This window comes from Tachypleus tridentatus, chromosome 10 (genome assembly GCF_004210375.1).
Source record: "Tachypleus tridentatus isolate NWPU-2018 chromosome 10, ASM421037v1, whole genome shotgun sequence".
NCBI lineage: Eukaryota > Metazoa > Arthropoda > Merostomata > Xiphosura > Limulidae > Tachypleus > Tachypleus tridentatus.
The window spans coordinates 174,186,608-174,211,353 of NC_134834.1; the positions used below are offsets into that span (position 1 = coordinate 174,186,608).

At 33.6% G+C, this 24,746-nt stretch overlaps 1 long non-coding RNA gene across 3 annotated transcripts; it reads right to left on the minus strand.

The window, feature by feature from the left end:
- Positions 1 to 2,236: 2,236 nt before the first annotated feature.
- On the minus strand, positions 2,237 to 12,761 carry LOC143230954 (uncharacterized). Of its 3 annotated transcripts, none has more exons than XR_013016704.1 (3): positions 11,661 to 12,761; positions 4,697 to 4,934; positions 2,237 to 2,417 (listed from the first exon to the last, which is right to left on the minus strand). It is a non-coding gene; the product is annotated as an uncharacterized LOC143230954 (long non-coding RNA). The 3 variants fall into 3 exon arrangements; XR_013016703.1 differs by lacking the exon at positions 11,661 to 12,761 and adding an exon at positions 10,840 to 10,960; XR_013016702.1 differs by lacking the exon at positions 11,661 to 12,761 and adding an exon at positions 7,319 to 7,873.
- Between the last annotated feature and the right edge of the window lie 11,985 nt (positions 12,762 to 24,746).

The window sequence follows — 24,746 nt, forward strand, 5'->3', positions numbered from 1 at the left end:
AGATGCTACAAGAAATTCAGAAACTCGAAACTGTATTTTAAAGTAAGCTCATGATGAAATAATTACTCTGTTATGTAAAACTTTATAACTAGTTTACTTTTAGATTGTATTCTGTATATTTTACAATAAATAAGTTATAAGTGCCATACACTATTCAAGCTTGGCAACTTCTCTAATGTTCTCATACACTCTTTCAGATATAATTTTATATTTAATTAGGAACATTCCTTTTATTATTTGTTTATCTTGTTTCAGACATTTTTGCTTTTATCTAAAATGTGGTTTATCTTCCCAACATAAATAACTTGTTCAACATGGTGGTTCTCACATCACCCACTGGTGGGTTGTGATAGTCTTCCAGTAAGATCCACATGACCCACTTGTGAGTCATGCTCTATTTTCTTTTTAAAGGGCCGCTTATTGGTTGGGACACAATGACTACATATACACTGTTCATAAAAATGTAATTGGTAACATGACTAGTGAGACTCTCGAAAATTTTGGCAAAACAGCCGTGGGAGTCAGTGTGTTAAAATGAGTGTTATATTACATTTTGTGACTTTGTTATGAGTAATTCAGTGTATTTTCTAGTTTGTCATATTAGTATATTTATAAACAGAATACCCTGCTTACATGAGTCCTCATAGTTTCAAATGTTTCACCACTAGAAGGAGACGCTGAATAATCTTCCAGTTATCTTAATAGAGATTGAAAAAAAATAAATATTAGACTGAAGTATTTGGAATAAGTAAAAAAGAAAACTCATATTTATGGCCCTATTTTCTCAAGATTGTTAAGAAAACAAATTAGTAACAATGTCATGAGACTTCTTTAGAAAAGAATTCCTGTGTTGAGCAGAATAAAACCAACTCAATTTAAGAAGCTTATTCATTAACTCTGCATTACAAGGAATTATTATCAATAGGTGTTTTTTTTAAATAATTAAATCTAACTTAAAAACTGAGGTTTCTTAAGTTACTAAAATATTTGACTGTAATTCAGAGTTACGCTCCTGACACTTGTAGCTAATTAAAACTGTACGTGAACTTTATATTGTTGTAACATATTGTTACAGGATCTATTATATTATTTCCTGAAAATAATTCAAAGTTTAGTCCTTTGAAACTGCAACAGATTAGGTTATTTCTTCCTTGGAGTTTTTACATACCTTCCTTAGAACTCCATACAATATATTTTTATATACTTATACTTCTGGTTGATAATAATTGTAATTAGTTATTCCTCTGAAAATCTAATCTGTTGTTAACTGAAAAAAGGTCACTCCATTAATAATGTTTTCACTCTGGAGTGTTTAAAATCCTAACATTGTCTACTGAGATAAATCCTAAAAATACGATAGTTTATTAGAAAAAAATTTATATAAAGTTTGAGCATTTTTTTTTCTGTTTTTCTAATAATGAAATGAATTTGGTTAATACTTCTAATGAAATATGAAGAAGGCAAAGTAACATATACAAGACCCTTGGTGATACACTGATAAGATTACTGACTTACAACGCTGATTCGACTTTCTGCGTTGGATGCAACAGATAGTCCAATGTAGATTTGTTCTAAAAACCAAGCATACGTAAAATAAATAGCTAATCATAAATAATAAGTTAAACATTGATAACCATGTTTCAAGTATACATTCTTATGTGTTTATTTTCTTAAACTTGGCTCAAGGCTATAGAGGATTGTATGCGCCACCATTATAATAAACAGAGCTCTCGTAAAAACGTTTTTGATAAATAAAAAATAAAAGAACATCAATGCTTTATGTCAGGAAGTTAATGTTTTCTTACACTGAAAATATACTTCAGTTAGATACTTTACTGTCCTCACATTTCTGGTTCTTCTTTCTTGACTAATATCGAATTGAAGACTGTGTAATACATTAAATAGGAAGTTATCTGTAATAGTAGTGCGTGTTTTAGTGAAGAGTTGTTCTTGTATACTTACATGTTACAACACAGTTGAACCACATTGAAACGTAAAGTTGGAGTTTCAAGGTTAGTAGGGAGTATAAATATTTTCGCATATTGAAGGCTGCAATGAACGAAAAGAAATCTTATCAAAAATAGTATGAAAACGGATATTTTAGGTTATGTACATTAATCTGATATGTTCCCATTTGTGTGTGTATTCTTTAATATATTCAAAATGGTGCGTAAGAAAAAATATGGAGAACCTTATTACATTGTCTTTCCAAAATAAAATTTGGGTCACACAATAAAACTTCAAACACATATTTATTTAAAAACATTTCCAGTATACTTAATTCATTCAGTTAAAGTAGTAGGCGAACAGAAATCTGTTTTCTCCCTCGTCTTTTGTTATGAAGTCTCCATTTACACCTCAGCCAATCAAATTAAAGTTATCTTAGCTCATTATGCTGCAGCACATGTGGCAGAATTCTGAAAAATAAACCATTAGTTATAAATATAACTAGACAAATAAAACTGAACATAACACATGGCAAATGATAACGTACGTAATATTTAAAATTAATTTATAAATAAAATCAGGAATAATAACTTTATATCAAACACAAAATATCTAAATAAAAATGTCGTTGAATAATTTATTGAAAGGAATATGTCGAGGAATAAATATTTTCGCAAGTACAACATTAAAATATATTGTATGTGTTATTTTGAAGTAAAGCCATATCGAGCTGTCTGCCGAGTTCACTGACAACAATATAAACCCTGAATTTATCGTTGTAATTCTGTACCACAAGAAACACTCGCCTCCAAACCTCAATAAATAACACAAACAACCGTATTAAAAATTAATTGTAACCCAGCATAATGAAAACTGGTAAAGTAGCCAGTCAACAGATAATAACAGACAGTATTCCCAAAGTTGTGGAAAAAATTCAAATCAATTTCCAATGACAAATCTACTTAAATATATCCAACAATAAAATATAACTACACTACAGACAAAGACCAAACCACACTTTTCATAGATTATTATTCTAGAGTCTTCACTACTCGTAACGCAAACAATTTCAATAAGGATCACTACACCAAGGTCAATACTTATGTACAGAAAAACAGACATATTTACCCTCAATTTTTCAGTAAGCATCAACCCTCATAATACACGCGTAGATAACATTACAAAACATTTTACCAATGATGAACTTAAAATTCACATTAAGAAACTAAAATGCACTGCCCTTAACGAGGACGGCATTAGATATATAATTTAGAAAAAGCACTTCCGATGTACTTATCACCCATATATCGCAAAAATGTTTAACCTATCCCTAAAATCATATTACCCAGCAACGTGGAAATCGGCAATCATTAGCATCATCTCCCAAAACAGTAACGACCCTGGTAATCCAACTAGTTACAGAACTAATAAGCTTGTTAAACCGTATAGACACACTCATGGTGAAAATAATCACAAGACAGCTTTCCCACATATAATCCCATAAGCTCCTTTCCGATACACAACACGCAAACACCAACGATATTTAGCCAGATTAACAGTCAATACACAAAGGGTTTAATCGCAACCACCGGAGTTTTCCTTGACGTCCAAAAGGTTTTCGACTACATTTAGCACAACCGTCATTGTATAAATCTTAAGTTTCCTAACCAACGAAAGTCAGGATCAACAGCAATATGTCATCTTTATTCCCACTTCAAGCTGGCGAATCCCAAGGCTCTGGACTAAGCGCATTGTTCTATATACTATTTAGTAACAATATGAAGCTGCCGAAACAAAACTCACGTTGTGCAACGCATGGCGCGTGCTACTTAAAATACAGAAAACCAAGCCATTACCTTCTGCTCCGAGCTTAAGGAAAAAATTATAAATGTCAAACTCAAACACTAAGATACACAAATAAAATTTTTCAGTTTAACCTTCCCTAGAAAGTTAACCTGGATTACAAGTTTCTCAGAAATAACAATCAAGACACAATAACGAATAAATTATCTTAAAAACAAAACAACAATAAGTAGCTTTGTCAAAGGCTGAATCCCCAAGACGATAATGATAATATAAAACACCTATATAAGACCTATTGTGGAATACGGATGTCCAGTAACATGAAACATGCTTCACATGAAAACTTAAGGTTGTTTATTGTTATTACGCACAAACCTACACAAAGGGCTACCTCTGGTCTGTGTAAGTACGCAAACACTGCGCTGTGCCACTGGGAGAGGGTAGGGCTAAAACTTGAGTCTACCCAACTACAAGCAGTAGGAATAGCCTACCGACCCCACGTCTATACAATCGGCTCTAACTTAAAGAAAACAAGCAATTCAATGTCATAACAAACACGTTTCTTATACCCAGCTATAAAATACTAAAATAAGACCAAAACCAGAAATAACCTATTCAATATTGCACAAACACCCGCCTCATTGACCAGTTTCGTTCCTCTCTTAAATCACATCAGTCACAAAACAAATACTCCAACAACCAACTTGACAGTTTTACCTTGTGGCTCTACCTTCCCACTTTTTTCAGGTTAACGACCATAAGGAACAATGGACCAAATCTATACGTTAATAATTATATGTATCATGTTTAAGTCATTGAATGTGTGGTTCAGTTCTCTATTTTACCAATATATTCATTGTTTAGTAATTATATAGTTTATGTTTTACATCTATGAACTGTATAAACAAAATACATTGTAAATTTTGTTAAGTATAAAGTTAATTACCAGGCGCATGATTGTATGTGGAACTGTAATATGTAACTGCCCTTTGTGATGCAATAAACTCTCGTTCTGGCTTTTCATCTTCTCTGGGACGTGGTTCGCTAGCCTACAAGAGACGAGTCTCTGCTGTCCGGATCAGATGCTCGTAGTTTATCAATTTCTGGCGAGAAGCTTCTAAACACCCAAATCACTACCAAGAAGACAACTGTCCTCCTTAGTCGTTTTTCTTCACGCCTGAACCCTGAAAAATCAATTGTCCAGAGAAACAACTATTAACTCATCAAAATTACTGAAAGCCAGAAAAGGGACAAATAGAAAATCATTAATTTCTTAGCATCCCCAGGTTTTCTGATAAACCTAAAATAACTATCAAGTCTTTTAGCTTAGCTTAAAAGAATAAAATCAAAATTGGAGACCAAACTGGAACCTACACTTACAGTACTAAGAATAAGTCTCTCTCTGGACTGAAAATAAATGCTATTTTAGCAGTGGAAGTTCTCCAAAAACAATGAAAAATGTTTCATTAGATCTTCTCCAAGTTCAAAATGCTGACGTTGTTAAACTTACACCAAGGCCAGAACACTTTCTCAAATTTGATGTAACTTAAGTTGCTATTTTTCTCAATTAACTAATGTAGTTAAGGTATGACTAAAGGTCAATATAATAAAAATAATAACTATGTATAAATATATAATATTATGAGATTTAAGCTACTAAGACTAAACATTTTTGTTTTCATGTTATGTGTAACCTGTAGTCATTCAAGAACATAAAAAGGATAATTTATATTTATTTCCTAATTTTTTGTGGTGGTTAAAAAGTCGATTAAATTGACAGAATGTCAACAATTATAGTATAGAAAACAAGTGTTTGGAATGTATTTTGGTGGTTTTATAGATACACACAAGTATGTCAGATTTTTGAACAAAGAATAGTTTTTAATTGTGACATGACAATGACTTTACACTCAGACTATTACAACAAAACAGATTTGACATTTTCGTAAACAAATCATTAGCAAACTTACTTCATTGAAAATCTGAATTTTTGTTTACAAAAGATTGGAATCATTACTAAATATATGCTAAATTTTGTTAAGATACACATACAGCATCAAAAGCTCTGTTATAAATACACAATATTTACAAATGTGTGTCCAAACTCATGTATTTTATAGTGAACCCATCATGAAAGGGTAAATAAAATCAAATATTCTCACAATTAACATCTGTATATACACATATTTCACTGTTATTTTCACAGAAACTCCTAATCTTCAGCAAATATATCACATAACATATTCCACTGACTTTTATATTTATTCAAGTTTTATTTGTTTAACCATTAAGAAGTAAATAAGTAATCTGTCAATTCATGCTGATTCATGTGTACATGCATGAATAACAACTATCAGTTTCAACATTTAAATACTAAAAATATTTTCTGTTAAAAATTGCAAACTTAAGAATGAACACGTATTCCACAAACAGATATTTATTGAAAAGTTGTAACTTTTAATAAAACAATACTTAATTAGAAAGTAAACACAATAATTAAATAAAAGTCAGTGATGTCAAGAAAACCCACTTGCAGAGAAAAATATAAATGTAAAAACAGCTCTCAACCCAAATGAGCCGACTTTGCATATATAATTAAATAAAAGGTTAGTAATGGATAAAAGGTACAATATTAAATCACCATAAGACCTATAATATTTCAATTGTACTGCTCTTTATTGTCTGTATATAGGTTTGCAAGAAGAGATTATATTCTCTAATACATCTTTTATATTTTAAATGCTGCTGCTTTCAAGACTTTTAACTGAATACAGCACATAGCTGTAAGATAGGCTATCAGTGCTATACCCACCATGGGTATTGGAACCTAGATTTTATCATTAGGAGCTTTCAGTGGTCATAAGGATTTTTAAGATTAAGAAGTGTTACAGAATTTATGATAAATGTTTATAACTGTTACATACTTAACTGATGATTCTCAATATAAAGAACAGTAGTTTAAATAATTAACTCAAGGCTGTATCTAGTGATAGAAACCTTATAACCTGAACACTTTTGAAAGGTGGATCTCTCTTTTTCAGGAGTAAACTGGGAATTACAACTGTATAGAAAATAAAAAAAGACTAACTTATATTTAGTAATAGAGTATATAGTATTTGTATGGTTATTTGGAAAGTATTTTATTCACAAAGAATCATTCATCTGCAGACAATTTGTGGGAAATGCAGAATTGATCTAAATCTTTAAATCTCTTAAATGTATATCCAATCAATTGTGAATTGTCCATTGTTATCGATTTCTATAAATTGTTGGGAATTATATTCTTTATAAAGACACACGATAGTGTGTCGTGAAGCTATAACAACCTGCAAGAACACACTGTATTAAAAGGAGTGAAAGTTTAGCGGTATTTCACTTTCTGTTGTATCTCAGACTGTGGTAACCTAAACTATCACATTTCATACATTTTCAGTTAATATTCTGTACTGGAGTCTTACTTCACATACAGACTTAAAGGCAATCTGTTAAAAACATACACGAGATATACAATCTATAATTTCCATGATTTTCTTTCTTTACACTAAAATATTATACAATAGATACTTACCAGTCATTGATGGGTTTTTTTTTATATAAATTTGGTACACTGATAGATCTTTACAACATCTCAGTTGTTCTAAATATCACACACTCGTGTGTGTTTTGTCATTGCAAAGCCACATCAGGCTATCTACTCCGTTCACTGAGGGGAATCGAACCCCTGATTGTACCGTTGTTAATCCGTAGACTTAGCGCTGTACCAGAAAAGAACCAGACGCGTTGAAAGTTATTCTTCAAAACCGCTCGACTTCAATGAAACTTTTTGCGCACGACTACGTAAAAGTCACGCGAGTTATTAGTCTAAAATTATTACAACAGTATCACTTCCATGTTTAGTTGGTTTTGTTTGTTATTTGTTTTTTAACACAATTATTGATTAGGCCAGGCAAACTAGTTTAGCAGTTTCATACCTAAGTGTTCCAAATTAATAATACGGGTGAACGGTTCTTATTCATTATTCATTGCCAACTTCTAGGTACAAATTTCTTAAATCTTGAGAAATTTCCTTAATCAGATTCTAAATGTAAAACAAATCGATATCAATACATTTGCTCAATAGATTATTTTCGCTACTGAATTACATTGCCCGGAAGCTCCTCTATTGTGTGTCTCGTTAAACATTTTTATTAAATAATATTATTATTTATTTTACGTAGTCGAATCTGAACTAACCTAAAATTATTACTTTTACATTTAGTTACTTTTATAATAATAAATAAAGAATGAACATGTAAAATAATTATCCAATCTTCTCTTCCTTGCTGTCGATTTTCGAGAACACTTTTTATATTAACGATAATAATGTAATTAATAATTTTTATCTGAGTAAATAGTGCACCAAATAACATAAACTAACAATGTGCCAAAATCAGACAACTTCCTCTAACAACCAGAATTTTTCTTTTCTTACTATGCGATAAGAGCCGTAATAAATTCTTACAAGATAAACGTTGTGATTCCTGTAGGATCCAAAGTTGTATTATAAGTAAAATTGACGCTTATCTATTTAAAACACATTGTAATTTCATAAATTAAAACATTAATTTTCTATTGGTTATAGTAAACGTAAGAGAGAACTATTAACAAATTCTGAAAGGAAAGACGTGACAGGGGTGCGGCAGAAGTTTAAATATTACTTTCTTATCACGATAGCGTTTATCAGAGATAAATGAAGAAGGCTTAAACTTAAAATGAGATTGTATTAATAACTATTGTTTCTTTTTATTTAATATAGAATACGGAAAGAATTAGTTGTTTTTTTTGTGCGATTTTTCGTTGCTTTTCCTGTTGAATTCCTTTAGTATATTTAAAGTTAACATGAAGGAAGCCTAAAATATTACGCTGTCATGACCAATTCTGTTCACAAAAAACTTTTATGATATATTTGTTTAGAAATATACTACACTCATAAAGAGTTAACTTGAACAAAGCTATTTTAACTGCATGTTTATGAAGGATAAGTTAAATAAGTGATTGGTTCTTATGCGATAACATCATTTATTTTCAACACAGAAAATATGGGCACATAACCTTTCTTCAGTTGTTAGAACTTCTGGTTATTGAACCGATACTGAATAAGTAGCTGTCATGTGGAACGTGTCAACAGCTAATAAAAACAGCTTGTACATTTGAGATAAATATAAGTGAAAATATGATTTCATCAGTTCAACATGACAGAATGATGGTGTTATTTTGAAGCCATTGTTGTGATTTGTTGTCTGACCCACAATCACCATACCAAACTCGTGAGAGATTAACACTAAATAAAAATATCAAGCAGTTGTGACGAGAACTTTGAAATTATAAACACTTATGGCCATTTTTTATTTTTTATTACGGGGATCCAAACCCGCGATCCTCAGATTGAGAGTAGATTGCTCTAACCACCTGGCCATGTTGGGACAAAAATTGACTAAGATCAAACTATTTGTGTATTAGCCATAAAAGATAGAAAGCTTAAATGTTTTATGCGTCACACATAAAAACACTTTGATAAATAGTAGAACAGCAGCAAGTCTAAATGGCTTTCAATTCTATAAAGACTGGTTTCGATATTCATGGTGGGCACAGCACAAATAACTTATAGACAGCTTTGTGCTTAATTTCAAAAGTTATTTCCTTTGGTTTCAAATAACTCTCATCTGATGCTCACCTACTAAATGTATTGTTATCCACGTAGCAATACATAGTTGTAGCTCTAGATTACATACAGTCAATCTAGGTAACGTTCCTCAGTACTTTTTGACTGACTAAATTCTCCAAACCATTGAAGTTTCCACCCGTTTTAAGGTAAACGCCGCCCACCGCTTACTGTTTCAAAAATCAGGACTACCAACCTACTTCATTAAGATCTTCTTCCCAACTGACGGTGAACACCATCCTATCACAGCTGTTTCCTCGATTATTACCACTTCAAAGCAGAACCACCCAATCAGACTTACCTCACCCCTTTCCTCCCCAGCTTACCTCCTCTGCCACACATATCTTCTCCCAGCAAACACCCACCTCCAACAAAGAAACTCTAACCGACCATTTAAAATAATCAACCATAATAAACTAACAGACTCAGGCATAAACTACCACCATAAAAGACAAGCTAACACAAACATCTCTTCTAAGATGGAAGAAGACAATTCAAACCCACCTACTTTCAGACACTCAAGACCAAAGAGTTCCACCTCCAACTACTTTAAACAAGCCAGTCATCTACATGAACTACAGTCTTCCCAACTCCACATTTGTCAGCCCCTCCTCGTCAAACGCGTCCAACAAATTATTCAGCTATTCCTTCATTAATTCTTCCATTCAGCAATATGATGTAACAGACAAACCCTACTCACACATCTACCAGTAACCAAGAAGATTTAACCTCGATAATATTTTCTCCAAACACATCCACATACTTGTCTGTTACTGTGCCTCTTTCCACTTTATTTCTTCAAGTAACCGGGTGTTTTTCTATGGATTGAAACTTTACCAATAAAAGTAGGCATTCTCGGGGTACTCACGTCCCAGCCCACATCAACTGCTTTATATAGGATTTATAGATCCTTGCCGCCTTGATAAACCATTTGTCCGTCTTTAGATATCAGACTAAACCATTTCCGCGCCGTGTCCTCGAGTGTAAAACAGGTTATTTTCTAAAAGAAGCCTTTAAACCAAACTAATTAGCAGTATTTTGGAAGGTGTCATAATATTCCTTGTTTATACTCAGAGTATGAAGACGTTTTTTCAAAGATCCGTCATCAGTGGGTTAATATTCCCGCGGGAAGAAAACCCACTCAAGTTTTATCGACGGTTTCGCCCGTGATTATCGACGGGATTACTAAAGGCTTCTCCGTCGACCGGCTCAGTGTCTTCCTACCAGAATACAAGTTCGACGCCATCATCGACCCAACCAAAACAAAACTCCTATGAAGGGATGTAATTTTTATTCAACCCCTTACTTCCAAAGATTCCACATATCTGTTTCCTCAAGGAACTCAAATCCCCCAGTTGTAAACGTCCAAGGTCTAGTACACAACATACCCAAAACTTCCTTAAGAGCGGCGAAGAGTCGATTTCTTTCGAAGCTTACACGTGCCTGTGTGTTTTATTTATAGCAAAGCCACATTGAGTTATTTACTGTATCCACCTAAGTGAATCTAACCCCTGTTTTTAGCGTTGTAAATCCGTAGACTTACAGTATACATTCAGGCCACTTGCTGGGACAGCTGTATGTTCCACAAGCTACATCTGTTTGTTTCATTCACACAGTTCATTGCATGAACATCAGAAGCACGTGACAACCGTCCAGCTACGTCAAGACTGTAACAGATCTCAAATGTACAACTGAACTCGCGGTTTTTCTATTTTATAGCAGGAAAATCAAGACAACGCCTTCAACCTTCTACAGTTCTGGAGGTTTGACAACCTCAAACACCTGCCGCCACCATTCAAGCTACTCCTGCAAAAACCCACTCACACCCAAAAGTACATTCCAAAGACGTGTTCACGCAGACTACACGAGTCGAAAAGCTACCCAAGTCAACAGACAAATTTTCACAGACCCTACATACAAATAAGGATATAAATAAAACTTAACCACCACTAAAGCACTCTTAAACAACGACTGCTTTCTTCTAAAAGAACACGTTGAAACCTAAACACGCATCTCCAAGACAGTCTGGTGAACCGTGACACACAAACAACCTGCTGGTGACTTTTGAATATTCCAACACTTATTACCGAGACAATTTCATTCAACCTACAGGTACAGAAGAGATGCTGTGTTCGAGACATCACAGAGGTGTTTCCAGACTTGTCATCTATCTTTTTAAAATGATCTATTATTCCTTGTATATACTAACCTCTGACTCTTAACTCTCACCGGGCACGGCTGGAATATTCTTCTCAGCATCCTACAACCCCAACCCCCTTTTTCATTCGCACGATTGTAAAATTTACTAATTTAAAGTATTTGTAAAGTTTTTAATAATTACAAGACTCACAACAATACGGTGGAAACTTGCCGTGATCATACAGAACTTTTAACTATACTACATTAACTTTAAAATCCATCTGAACATTAAAATTACAATTCCCATCCTCTTCACTGCCTTAGTCCTATGCGCGAGCTCTCCTATCCGCTGTGAAGATTCTTGCCTTCAGCTTGTGTCACTCAGAAATTTCCCGGGTGGCTTGAGACTGTTTGTAAGCAATGCTGACACCCCAATAACATATCATGTCTGTTAATTATTTAAACGCGTACTATTAACGGTCATACTCCGCCTGTTAAATGTAATTAATTTAAAGTTTCAGCCACAAGTCTAAACATTTCACCAAACCACATAAAGAATAATAATTTCGTAATCGGGGCGAAAATAAAGATACTGAGCGCCTTGAATTATTTTTAGGACTTTCCAAGTCATATCAGATTTGTCATCGAAACGCTGAGTGCGAAAGACTGTCATAGCATTCATACTTTCATTTACTATCTTAGTGTCCGTTAATTATGTTTTACTGAATATTTGGTTTGTTTTGTTTGGAATTTCGCACAAAGAGCTCTCTGCGCTAGCTGTCCCTAATTTAGCAATGTCAGACTAGAGGGAGTGCAGCTCGTCATCACCACCCACCGCCAACTCTTGGGCTATTCTTTCACCAACGGATAGTGGGATTGACCGTGACATTATAACGCCCCCACGACTGAAAGGGCGAGCATATTTGTAACGGGGATTCGAACCCGCGCCCCTCGTTTACTCAATATATGTATGAATGTTGTATATTTATCGGATTTAATGAATGAATTAATCAAATGTTTAATCCGTGAATTGTAAAATATATTTAACGTGTCGTACAGCCACAAACTGGTCCACAATAATAAAAGGCCGAGGCTTTGGGTTTGTGTGTGGCCTCCCATAACTCCAAGAGAAAAAGAGTCAAGAAACGTAAAATTTTGCACACGAACCAAATAGATCCTGGGCCCATCGTGGGTTAAGGCGTTCGACTCGTAATCTGACATCCAAATCAAGAGTGGAACGAAGATAAAGGTGTTTCTGAATGCTCCCGATAACATTTGCCCAAAGCATCGGTTTATGTCATTTTTTACCCGAAATATCTGCAACGGAATTTGATTTCATTTGAACAGTTTGAAGGAAAACAGATTATGGTCACCGTAAATGTTGCGATGGGCTAGAAAGTTAAAAGTGTGATCACTCAAAGCTGAGGGAATTAATTCAAGGTCAAGGACATCTTGTGATCCATCGCTATGTGTCATAACGTCGGAATTTATATATACTAGGTAACTGAGTTTGTAATGTGTTTCAGTATGAGACAGTTATTCTACAAATGAACTGAGTATATCTGAAAATCAATGACCTCATTGGTACAAGATGTGTTAATATGGTGATAGGTTATTATTTTTAGATTGTTTCGGTATAATACGGCTGTTCCACGAGTGCTTTGGTTCATATATTATTTTGTAGGTAGGAAAATTAAATTGTCTGCTTTTGTTAAGAGACATTTGGTTTATGTTTATGATATTCTTCTTGTATAGAGATAAAAATAATCATTTACCATGAACATAATTTTAATTCGTTAAAACTCAATAGTTCCATGTGGTCTAGTGGCTAGAATACATGGCTTTTACCCAGGTGGTTCGGCATGGGAAGTTTCATTGTCTTGTGGTTCATTTATTTAGCCTGAAATATTTTAAACTTTTTATATGAATGTTAAATAGTTAATAATTATTAAGACCTCAAACAATATATCCAACAGTGTAGAAAAGTTGACCTCTGTTGTTAAGGTCAAACAATCCAAGTTTGCACGTGATAAAGATAGATCTTCATATTGAAAGCACTTAGATTATAGAGTATCGTATTTTTACATTAAACTGGTTCATGAACCTATCTATTTTCCGAAGATCATAATAATCATTAAATACATTCATTGTCCCATATTAAAATATTTTAGTATTTTATCCTCAGATGGGGCAACTAGTTTATTAAGCAACATTGTTTCCGTGTAGTATAACGAACACTATCATATTTAAAGCAATAACTTTCAATTTACTCGAATTAGTGACTTTGAAATTTAAGTTTTCAGTAAGTGCATTGAAATATAATTATAGAAACCACAGAGAAAGAATCTAATTACCATTTCAAGTAAAATAATAATATATTCTATAGGTTTTGGAGCTACTTTATTAACCTTTGGATATATAATGTGGCTTAATTTTTTGTTTCTTATTTTGTATTTAGAATATACATTTTATGTTAGGTTGTTTGTATACATTTCGCGCAAGGAACACAAGGGCTATTTGCGCTAGCCGTCTTTAATATAAGTATAAGATTAGAGTGAAGACAGCTAGTCGTCGTCACCAACCACCAACTCTTGGGCTACTCATTTACCAACGTATAGTGTGAATAACCGTAACTATGTAACGCCCCCATAGCTGAAAGAGCGAGTATGTTCGGTGTGACGAGGATATGAACCTACGACCTTCAGATTACTAGTCGATCGTACCAACCACCTGGTCATGCTGGGCCAATGTTCGGTAGTATCAGGAATTATACCTTGTCTCTGGCTTACTGGTAAACATGAATACAAATAATAATAAATTACTTCCAAAACTATAATGGATTTATTTAAAATCTATCTAGTTTTCTCTAAACATTTTGTCCAAATTCGCTCTCAGTTTTCGCATGGCCTCATTTAGTTATCTTTTTAAATATCTGGAAAACGTCAGACTTCCAAGTTTTTACAGTGGCTTTTAAACATTTAATAAAAAGTGCGTTAGTTACAATTATTTACTTTAATTCCCTTAATTAATAAATTTGTTTGTTTTTGAATTTCGCACAAAGCTACTCGAGGGCTATTTGTGCTAGCTGTCCCTAATTTAGCAGTGTAAGACTAGAGGGAAGGCAGCTAGTCATCACCACCCACCGCCAACTCTTCGGCTACTCTTTTACCAACAAATGGTGGGACTGACCGTCACATTTTAACGTCCCACGGCTGAAAGGGCGAGCATGTTTGGCGCGACACGGATACGAACAAGCGACCCTCAGATTACGAGTCGCACGCCTTAACACGCTTGGCCATACCAGGCCAAGTAAATAAGTAAATGATTTTATTTCGCTAAAAGCCTATTAATTATTTACAAGCCTATTCTACTAAAAAATAAAATTTGTGAGTATAGTTAGTAAAAGTGTAGCCCAAGAGTTGGCGGTGAGTGTTTATGACAAATTACCTTCCCTAAAGTCTTACTGTACTAATTTAGGGACGGCTAGCGCAGATAGTCCTCGAGTAGTTTTGCGCGAAATTCAAAACAAACAAACAATAAAAAAAATATCAATATTAACATTGATCGCTAGAGCCGTTCGATTAGGTCGAAAGATATTAGGCTTAGAACAAAGATTAGAACTTAGGCTTAGTTGTCGTTGCAGTAGTGGTAACACACCTTTCTGGTAAAAAATCAAATTAAGCTTTCTATGAATAAACTGACAAATATTAAAATTATGTAAAGTGGTGTTTCCAATATCAACATTCGCAGCGCGTACTGGAGGACTTTATACATTTTGATAATAAAGTTAGAAGAAAATGTGTTTATTCTTAACATAATATGACAAAATTTGTCTCCCACCTACTTCTAAACCTACTTTTCGTACTTTTAGTTTAAAACATTTAATACAAAGAGTAAAACCTAAAATATATCTTACTCAGCCTTTTCACTCCTGTTGATCACCAAATAATCCTATTCTAAAGCACTACGTTTCAATTATATGGTTCTAAAAATGTTTTATTACCTTGAATTTTAACCGTTGTTTTAATCATGAATTTATAGGTTTATTTTAGAATAACTAGGTGTCTTGTTGTTGAATTAAGCATAAAGCTACACAATGGGTTATCTGTGCTCTGCTCATTACGGATATCGAAACCCAGTTTTTAGCGATTTAAGTCCGCAGACATACTGCTGAGCCACTGGGGTCGAGTGGCTTCTTAAACGAAAAGTTAAATAATACTCCAAATTTAATCTTTTGCTTTAATATATATAAAGTTATTCATGCTAAGCAACTAAATAAATGAATAGAGTAATCAGTTTCAAGTAACTTACATCTTAGACGACTTCATCAATATTATTCTTGTTAGAGTATTTAGTATACAGAATTCCACATATTAATGTCTTTCTATTCAGCTTTAACTTAAGTTTTGTTTTTCATATGAGAAGGGTTTTCTCAACAACAACAACAAAAACTTTTGAAAGATAATACATTTTTCCATCTACCCATAAACAGTTGTCATATGTTTGATGAACTATACTGATATTCACTTCACACAACTACTCTAGGGTCATATGCACTAGGCGTCCCTAATTTTGAACTGACAGACTACAGAGGAAAGGGTGGGAGGATTGCTAGTTAATAATGTTCACATCAACACTTGGATTGTTCTTGTTTGACCAATTATTATGATTTGTATATCATCTTTAAATGGACCCATAGCCCCGAAGTCCAGAACACGATTTTGTTTATTTATTTTGTATAGCGGAAACTGGACACGAACATGGTAACCACTGGGCCCTGTTGTCTATAATAGTTTTAAAAAATAAATGTTTATTTTCAAAAATATTATTCAATACTCCGAGAAAAGTTGAACAAATTCGTTGTACGTTTTATATTTTTAAAACACCCTCTGCTGGCTCATCGAATCGTCTGAAGGCTCAAAATTGGATTTCGATATTATATGTGGGTACATTTGTTTGTTTGTTTGTTTGTTTTGAATTTCCCATAAAGCTACTCGAGGGCTATCTGTGCTAGCCGTCCCTAATTTAGCAGTGTAAGACTAGAGGGAATGCAGCTAGTCATCACCACCCACCGCCAACTCTTGGGCTACTCTTTTACCAACGAATAGTGGGATTGACCTTCACATTATAACGCCCCCACGGCTGGGAGGGCGAGCATGTTTGGCGCGACGGGGATGCGAGCCTGCGACCCTCAGATTAAGAGTCGCACGCCTTAACACGCTTGGCCATGCCGAGCCTTAGCCACATGATATAAAATTATTCTCTCATTGGTTGGGAGGTAAAAGCTTCCCGAAACATCTTATTAGTTTATGATTAGAAAACAAAACTCGACAACCTGTTTCCAATTGCCAGAAACTAGAAGCTTTTCAACACACGTTGAGTAATTTTGTTACTAAAATAAGCCATCGTTTAGGCACCTATTACATAGTGGGATTTAGGCTTACCTTTGCTTATGTTCCTGCTACATATTATATAGTCACATCAAATATCGTAATCGTTTATAATTGATTTACTCGCCAAAGTTATGACAATTCCAACAATTTATTTCTCTTTACGCAGCCCACGTTCGGTAGTCACACACTGAATCGGTCAAGTAACCGTAATAACCTTTGAACCTTGCGGTTTTTGAACAAAAGTATTAAAAGTCTTGACACAGAGTAGGCTTAAAACTGCTGGAAGTGGTGGGCGGTGGTGGCTGAAACTTGGTTGGTTGGCGCTAAAGTTGGTTGAGTTGACAGTTCTAAACGTCGGTGATTATCACGGTGTTGCTAAACTTAAAAGAAACAGCAACATACGCAGTTATTATATTCATTTGTAGATTTGGAAAGCATAGTTTGTTTAGGTGGTTTATCAGCATTGAAACAATAGGTAAAAATAACGTAACGCCGAACCGCGTCATCAAGTGTGCATAAACCCTCATTCACTACAAAACTGTGCTTGTGAAAGAACTAATCGCCGTATAGCGGTTCATAAAATGGCTCCGAATTCTTCAAGTACAAACTTATAGCTCCGTCATCTCTTTACCGATTTCAGATCTAATTAGTTTTGGACTCAGGAGGTCTTCGTGATTGGTGTGTTTAACTACATCCAAGGTCTCACGGATTAATTTATTCTAATCCTGCCTGGAAATTTCAAGTGATGAAGCTATTGAGGTTTCTCTCTTGTCAGCAAATATTGCTGACTTCTTACTCCCATTACTTATTACTACACAAATTACTTCACACATACATAATTACTTTTGTAAAAACTAAGGCAAATATACACAGCTTGGTGCACAAAACGGATCGTTAAGTGGTTAAGATTTAAAAGACTTCTTTCTGAAAGTTACATGGTTTAAATCTTCCCTCGTCTAAAAGAGAATAATATAGTAGTGATGTTTGTATCTGAACCACACATTACCACACGATTGTTAAACAGCCAGATTATATTCAAGGACTATCATAGGTTTCGGGTACTGATGTCCAATATTTTGAGCTACTAATCGGAGGGAAAGGAGGTAGCCCGCAGTAACCGCTTCCACAAGGGTTTTGTGTCGACTCTAGAAGCGAATAAACGGTATTAGCTGTCACTCTTATAATGCGCTCGCAGCTAAAAGGGTATAACGTGTCAGAAGCTTGCCGTCTCCAACCCCCATACATTCATAACTGGGAATTTAATTCTATTTTAGCTATTACTGCTTATTTTCGCTGTCAACACATATACTTCACACAGAATAACTTACATGACGGTTATCAACACATAGACTACACGCGGAATCACTTAGACGAGAGTTATCAACACATCAACTGTGCGTCTATTTCCCTATTTTCATTCACTCTTCAGTTTACGGTCATTCAACGACGCCTGGAAATCGTTATCATACTATTATTTTCTACTTTAAACGATACAAAACAGTTGGAAAGACAACGAATGCACAGATCCTGACAAATATCTACTATTATCACGTCTGGTGTGCATAATGTTACCAGTATCATCGACGAACACTTTAAAGCCATTCATAAGCCTAATTTCAGATTAACGTAGGAGTTTTAAGTCCGAACATAATACACAGTTCTTCCCTTTCATTTTTCTTATATTGAGATCAAGCAGCTTCTTTAGAGTTCTAATAGTTCAATGAACAACTTCTACAACAGTATTATTATCAGTTAGACAGTTAGAAATCAGATATTTTATCACATGCTGTAAGGGACCAAATAGCGACATTTGAAGTGAATCTTTTACCGGTGCATAAAAGTAGAACAATCTCCACCTGGTGGTGAGACAAAAGTTGCTCATGTATGTCCACTTCGTTAAGTTTAGCTGCATGTATTTTGTGTTTATGAACAAGTTATTAACGCCATCTGTTTGCCGTCTGTCAGAAGCACCCTACGCCCCCCAGAGCAAGTGTTTTACTGTCATTCTTAAAAAGCAGTCACAGCTTCAAGTGTGGAGAATACATTGTGGTTGTGAATAGATTCAAATTTGGATAGCCAGCTCCAAAATCTCGCGCTCTACAATAGGACTAGGACTAATCAACATTCTACTAATTTGTAAGGTAAAAAAAGAAAAAAAAGTAAAGCATAGTTAGAAATATAATTTATGATATAAAAAATAAACCTGACTAAATCGTCTAAAATTACGAAATAACGTGTTTCGTTTTTTGGGGGGGGGGACCCGGCGGGTTAAGGCGTGCGACTCGTAATCTGAGGGCCGCGGGTTCGCATCCCCGTCGCATCAAACATGTTCTAATGTGACGGTCAAACCCACTATTCGTTGGTAAAAGGGTAGCCCAAGAGTTGGCGGTGAGTGGTGATGACTAGCTGCTTTCCCTCTAGTCTTACACTGCTAAATTAGGGACGGCTAGCACAGATAGCCCTCTAGTAGCTTTGTGCGAAGTTCAAACACAAGCAAAACAAACATCATTTTGGGGGGGGGTCTGTAAAATCTACAGAAACGTGTGAACACAACGAAGTTGAAAAACTTTCCTTAAATTCCAATGTATTTTTCTGACGTAATTTCAACCTGTTCCAAAATATTTTGACTAAATCTAAATGGCTTTTTTTTTTTTTTTTTTTCATACTCCGGTTTTCTTCCTCAAGCGATTTTTCTTGAAACTTCTCGTTTTTTTCTATATATTCCGTAAACTTGAGATAATCCCTTAGTACAGTATCTACTCAAAGCGAACCATTAGAAGTTTGTAGCTTTTTATCACGTGACAAGATTTCCCGAAGGTTTTGTAGAATACCGCACCTAATCTTTACAAGCGAACTTGTATTATTAGTTTTTATTTTTACAATTTCAATTTATCCTTAAAACTTAATTGGGGCCACGTGACTGTATTTTACTATATTTTTTCTGATTCCTTTAAACTTTTAAAAATATTGATCAAAAATCTGTCTAGGAAGCGATTTGGCAATTTTAGAGCAGAAAAAAAGTTGCTTATTGAATCACAAACAAGTTCAATTGTCACCAGAGTTAACTTTCTGTCCAAGTTATTGTATGGTATGAAACACGTGTATCAATGTTATTTTGTCATTTCTGATAAGTTAAATCCTAACTTGTGTCTCATCTGACATTTGTTTCTTTCTTTCAATCTTTAAGTGTTAAATCAAATTAGAGGGAAGACGGGGTGGATTTACTGGATTATTTTACTCGGTATTCGAACGTCTGTTTGTCTATGCATCTATGGCACATGTACGAATAGTCCTCTACGAGAAAACTAAAATATTACCAATTCACAGTGTACTTAATTCCTAGAAACAAAATACTGGACCCTCGTTCACGGGTGAGGGTAGGGAAATTTGGGTTTTAAAAGACAGTAATTTAAATGTTATTGAGTGTACCATGTAGGTTACGGGTTGAGTGTCGTAGTTTTTTAGTCAAATATCAGTTCTGGTTACTACCAAAAAAACATGGAAAAAAGCAATAACTACCGTAATACCCATGAAAGAAAACAGATCTAATGGTCATAACTTGCACCCATTAGTTTGTTAAGTTGCGTTGGAAAACTAATGAAAAAATAATATACAAGGGACTTTTACTATTCATATAAACTGTGGATAAAATTAAAATAAGGAGATAACAAAAATCAACAATAATATTAAATATCTCGGTTTAACTTTTGATACATGTCTAACAGGAAACAAACAAAATATACACGTCTCAATAAGTAAACGTATCAATTATATCAAACTGTTGGTAAACACCCAAGCTGAACACCAGAACATCTATAAAAATATACAAAACATTCATACGCCCTGTCAAATAACCTTCAACATGTTAGAAAATATCACCTAAAACTGCAACAAAACAAGGCAATTAGATTAGCCCTAAGGTTCTCAAAATTCACTCCCAGAAAATTAGCAACCTCCCTCCTTTACAAAATAGACTTGCTAAGTTTGCCTACAAATATTACAGTTCAGCAAGAAAAGGAACAAGCTTACAGCCACTGTAAGTTACACTACATTTTATATATTGTAAGTCACACTCAATATTCTGTTTTTAAAAAACATAAAAAAACAGCACAGGTCAACAAAACACCCACAGCTGTTGAGTTACAAATATCATACCATGTCATACTGTTTTAACTATCACGTTTCCTTCCACAGCCTTGTCTTAATTTACGTAAAAAAGAAGTGTGAATCTTAGATAGTAAGAAGGAAGAAAAATGAATTGTTACGAACAACTAAGTACAAATTCTACAAATTTAATTTTCTAATCAGCGAATTATCACATCAGGGTCTATATAAAAAACTAAACTATTTAGTCCAGTATTCTTCCACAGTACTTGGTTCAATGGACGTCTTCTGATTTTTTCCTTTCGATAAAAATCTGTATATGTACAGGTACAATGTAAATGGTAAACATATCATACACTTACTTGTTTTTTTAACTCAATTCAATCAAACGAATGGCACTAGATATCGATCGATAGGCCTGTGGCAGTTTTTAAACCTTACACAAGTATAAGATGAAAGGTGAACAAACAAGTATTAAACAATTATGAATTTCGAAATAAAGTTAGGCATGAGCTCTAACAGTATTTAGAAACAAAAATTATTTTACGTTACTTTAATGGTGATCGAAAAGTGCTTAAAACCCAAATTAACGTTGCATACAAACATCGTTATAATAAGCCTAACTGCGTTTATTTGATTAACCAGCCCATGGCAGTGGGTACGGCCAAATAGGTGAAACATTAGGCTACTACGTCATAGGCTCTCCTTTTAATTTTACCTTTGCTGGAATTGAAAGAAGAATATTTAACAGAATATTTTGAAGCCAGAAACATACCTATTAGTTCAACCCTAGGAAACGTTTTGAATTGAAACAATATATGAAAAGAGATAGTGACGTAATAGAACAACAAGATTTAAACAATATTATGAAGTGACTGAAAAAAAGTAATAAAATTATTAAAAATATAAAATGAGCTTAACATAACAATGAAAAAATTAATATAAACATTTTAAGGTAATAAATGAAAGTAGGTAATTTTTTTACAAAGGCTTAACCATTGGTTAATAAATCACACACACACATATATATATATACATCTAGTTCAACAACCACGTGCAACGTGCAACAAATGATGATTCAAAAACTACTGTGATGCGTCACAGTACTATAGCAACCTAACGGAAATTCGAAGAAAGTACAGTAATTCGAATCGTGAGAAAAGTATGTAAATATAGCTTTAAAAGTGTTAGTGCAAGAAAATATCAATATTAGTTAACTGGAAGTAAATACAAAACAAACAAATTTGCTTCAGATTTCGTAACACAAACTAAACATGGTAAAATAATTTGATTTGAATTTTACAAAATCTTAAGGAAGGAATTAATCGGTAAAAATTCCTTAGACTTTTTAAGCAGTAGCTAACATGGATTCAAATTAAAAGGCCTATAACAACTGTAACCTCATCGTAATTGTCCCAAAATATCGAAACGTTTTAATTTTTTCATCAAATACAAAATAATTGTTATTTAAAGAAAAAAATAATTAAATGTGTAAGTTATTATTTAATTACGCCACGGGCAAGAGATTCTTCTTGTAAGAGTTTTTTTCTTCTTTCAAACAAATGCAAATGGTCTAATCCATGTAATGTTTGTGAAAAACGACCTGATATAACAACGAGCCACAAAACATTAATTATAAAGATGTAGATTTTTTAACTCTTTATTTAACAAATGAAAACGATCCAAGGAAAGTAAATTTATTAAATGTTAATGGTGGAAAAATATGAAGAAAGTTCCTAAGGAAGCGTTGTATATTTTTTTCAGATGGTTAAGGCACTTGACTCATAATCTGAAGGTCGCGGGTTTGAATACCCGTCACACCAAACATGCTCGCCCTTTCAGCAGTGGTGACGTTATAATATGGCAGTCAATCACACTATTCGTTGGTAAAAGAGTAGCCCAAGAAATGACGGTGGGTGGTGATGACTAGTTACCTTCCCTCTAGTTTTACACTGCTAAATTAGTGACGGCTAGCGCAGATAGCCCTCGAGTAGCTTTGCGCGAAATTCAAAACAAACCAAACCCTTTGAATGGTTAGTTAAATAATATGTGACTTAACTGGTATGAACTTTGTGGTATCTTTCAAAATCTCTCTTCATTTTTCAAGATAATCTTGTCGTTTAACAACACAATTCCATTTCCTTTATTCGAGCATATTCCGGTTATGTTTCTATCGTGTGAAAACTTTTATGTCTGAAAATTCTTCATTTTTAATTAAGAAAGGGTGGTGAGAAAAACTAATTATGAATATATGAAAATGCAAGATTTTTAAATTTGGTCTTAAATAAGTCTTGAGTTACAGTAGAATTACTGTGAGCATAAATAGGCAAGTTTGTTTTGTGCTTGTATGCAATTTCTGAAGGACACGTGTAATACACAAAACTTATATTGAGGAAACAGAGAAACTAACACCTTTACCAACGGAAAGTCTGCAGGATTCGGTTAAAGTAGCATTACTAAAGTTAAAGATTAAATTGTCAACATCAGTACATTTTTTGCTGTTGGTAACTTTACAAAAGTTCATAATTTTAGTATTTTGTAAATGCTCATGACAAACAATGTTTCCGTTATTACATCTAGAAATTATATATACAAAATGTATAAAGTCTAACTAAGTGACGATATTTTTAAAATCAGGCTTGTTCCTGTTGAACTTTGCCATGAGATGACTTTTGTGCCGATGTTTCCAATTGAGTCCTTCCAGTAGGCGTTTTTCACATCGATTGTAGGCCGTAACATAAAGTTTAAAATTAAAGAACTTGAGTATAACATTTTTTAGTTTTGCAAGTTGATAAAAGCTGTATCTAAATCCATTTTCTGTAGTTTTGAAGTAAAAAGTTTCTTGTGAATGGAAATATAATAATGCATTTTAACCGTATCTTTGAATCAATATATTGTCTACCGATTTTCTGGCAGGGAAACACAGCTTTATAAAAATATTAGAATTATTTAATCATAAAAACAACAAAAAATATCGTACGTCATTATTTCTAACTTGTAAAATGTTTATCACGGAGAAATACATACGTATATATATATAGATATATATAAATACCCAGGCAATATTTCCACCTTCTACTTAGATCATCATAATCTTTTCAATTTTATTTTTGTTTAAACTGAAAGAAAAATCTGTAACATATGTATGTAATCATTGACCTAAAGTGTCCGAATCCTTTTGACATCTTTATTTTATTATTATTATTATTGTTACGTTTGCACAAAGTCTTAATTACTTTAAGGCGAAACTTATAAGCAGTTTAGGCAATGAAGTAAATATAGTTATTGACATGTATGTATCATATCTGATTTTATAACCTTCTTGTACACACATAGGCATTAATGCAATCCTTGGTCAATGATATGAACATATCTTTAAATGCAGTTCAACTACTAAATTGTTCTAAATAGAAAATATAAAGTAAGCAAGCTTCCAGAAAAATCAACATTCGTTAATTTAATTCTGTAGTATACTTCAGAATGTTTTTATTTTTAATAAATATAAAACTCACTAATTTTGCAACCATTTTCATACACTTCTGAGACTGCATATCACATTTCTGAACAATTTTTTCCTTACGTGCACAGTAACTAACTGTAGTAATACAAAACAAAAACACTTGTCCCTCATAGAAACTAACTGTAATAACAGAAACAAA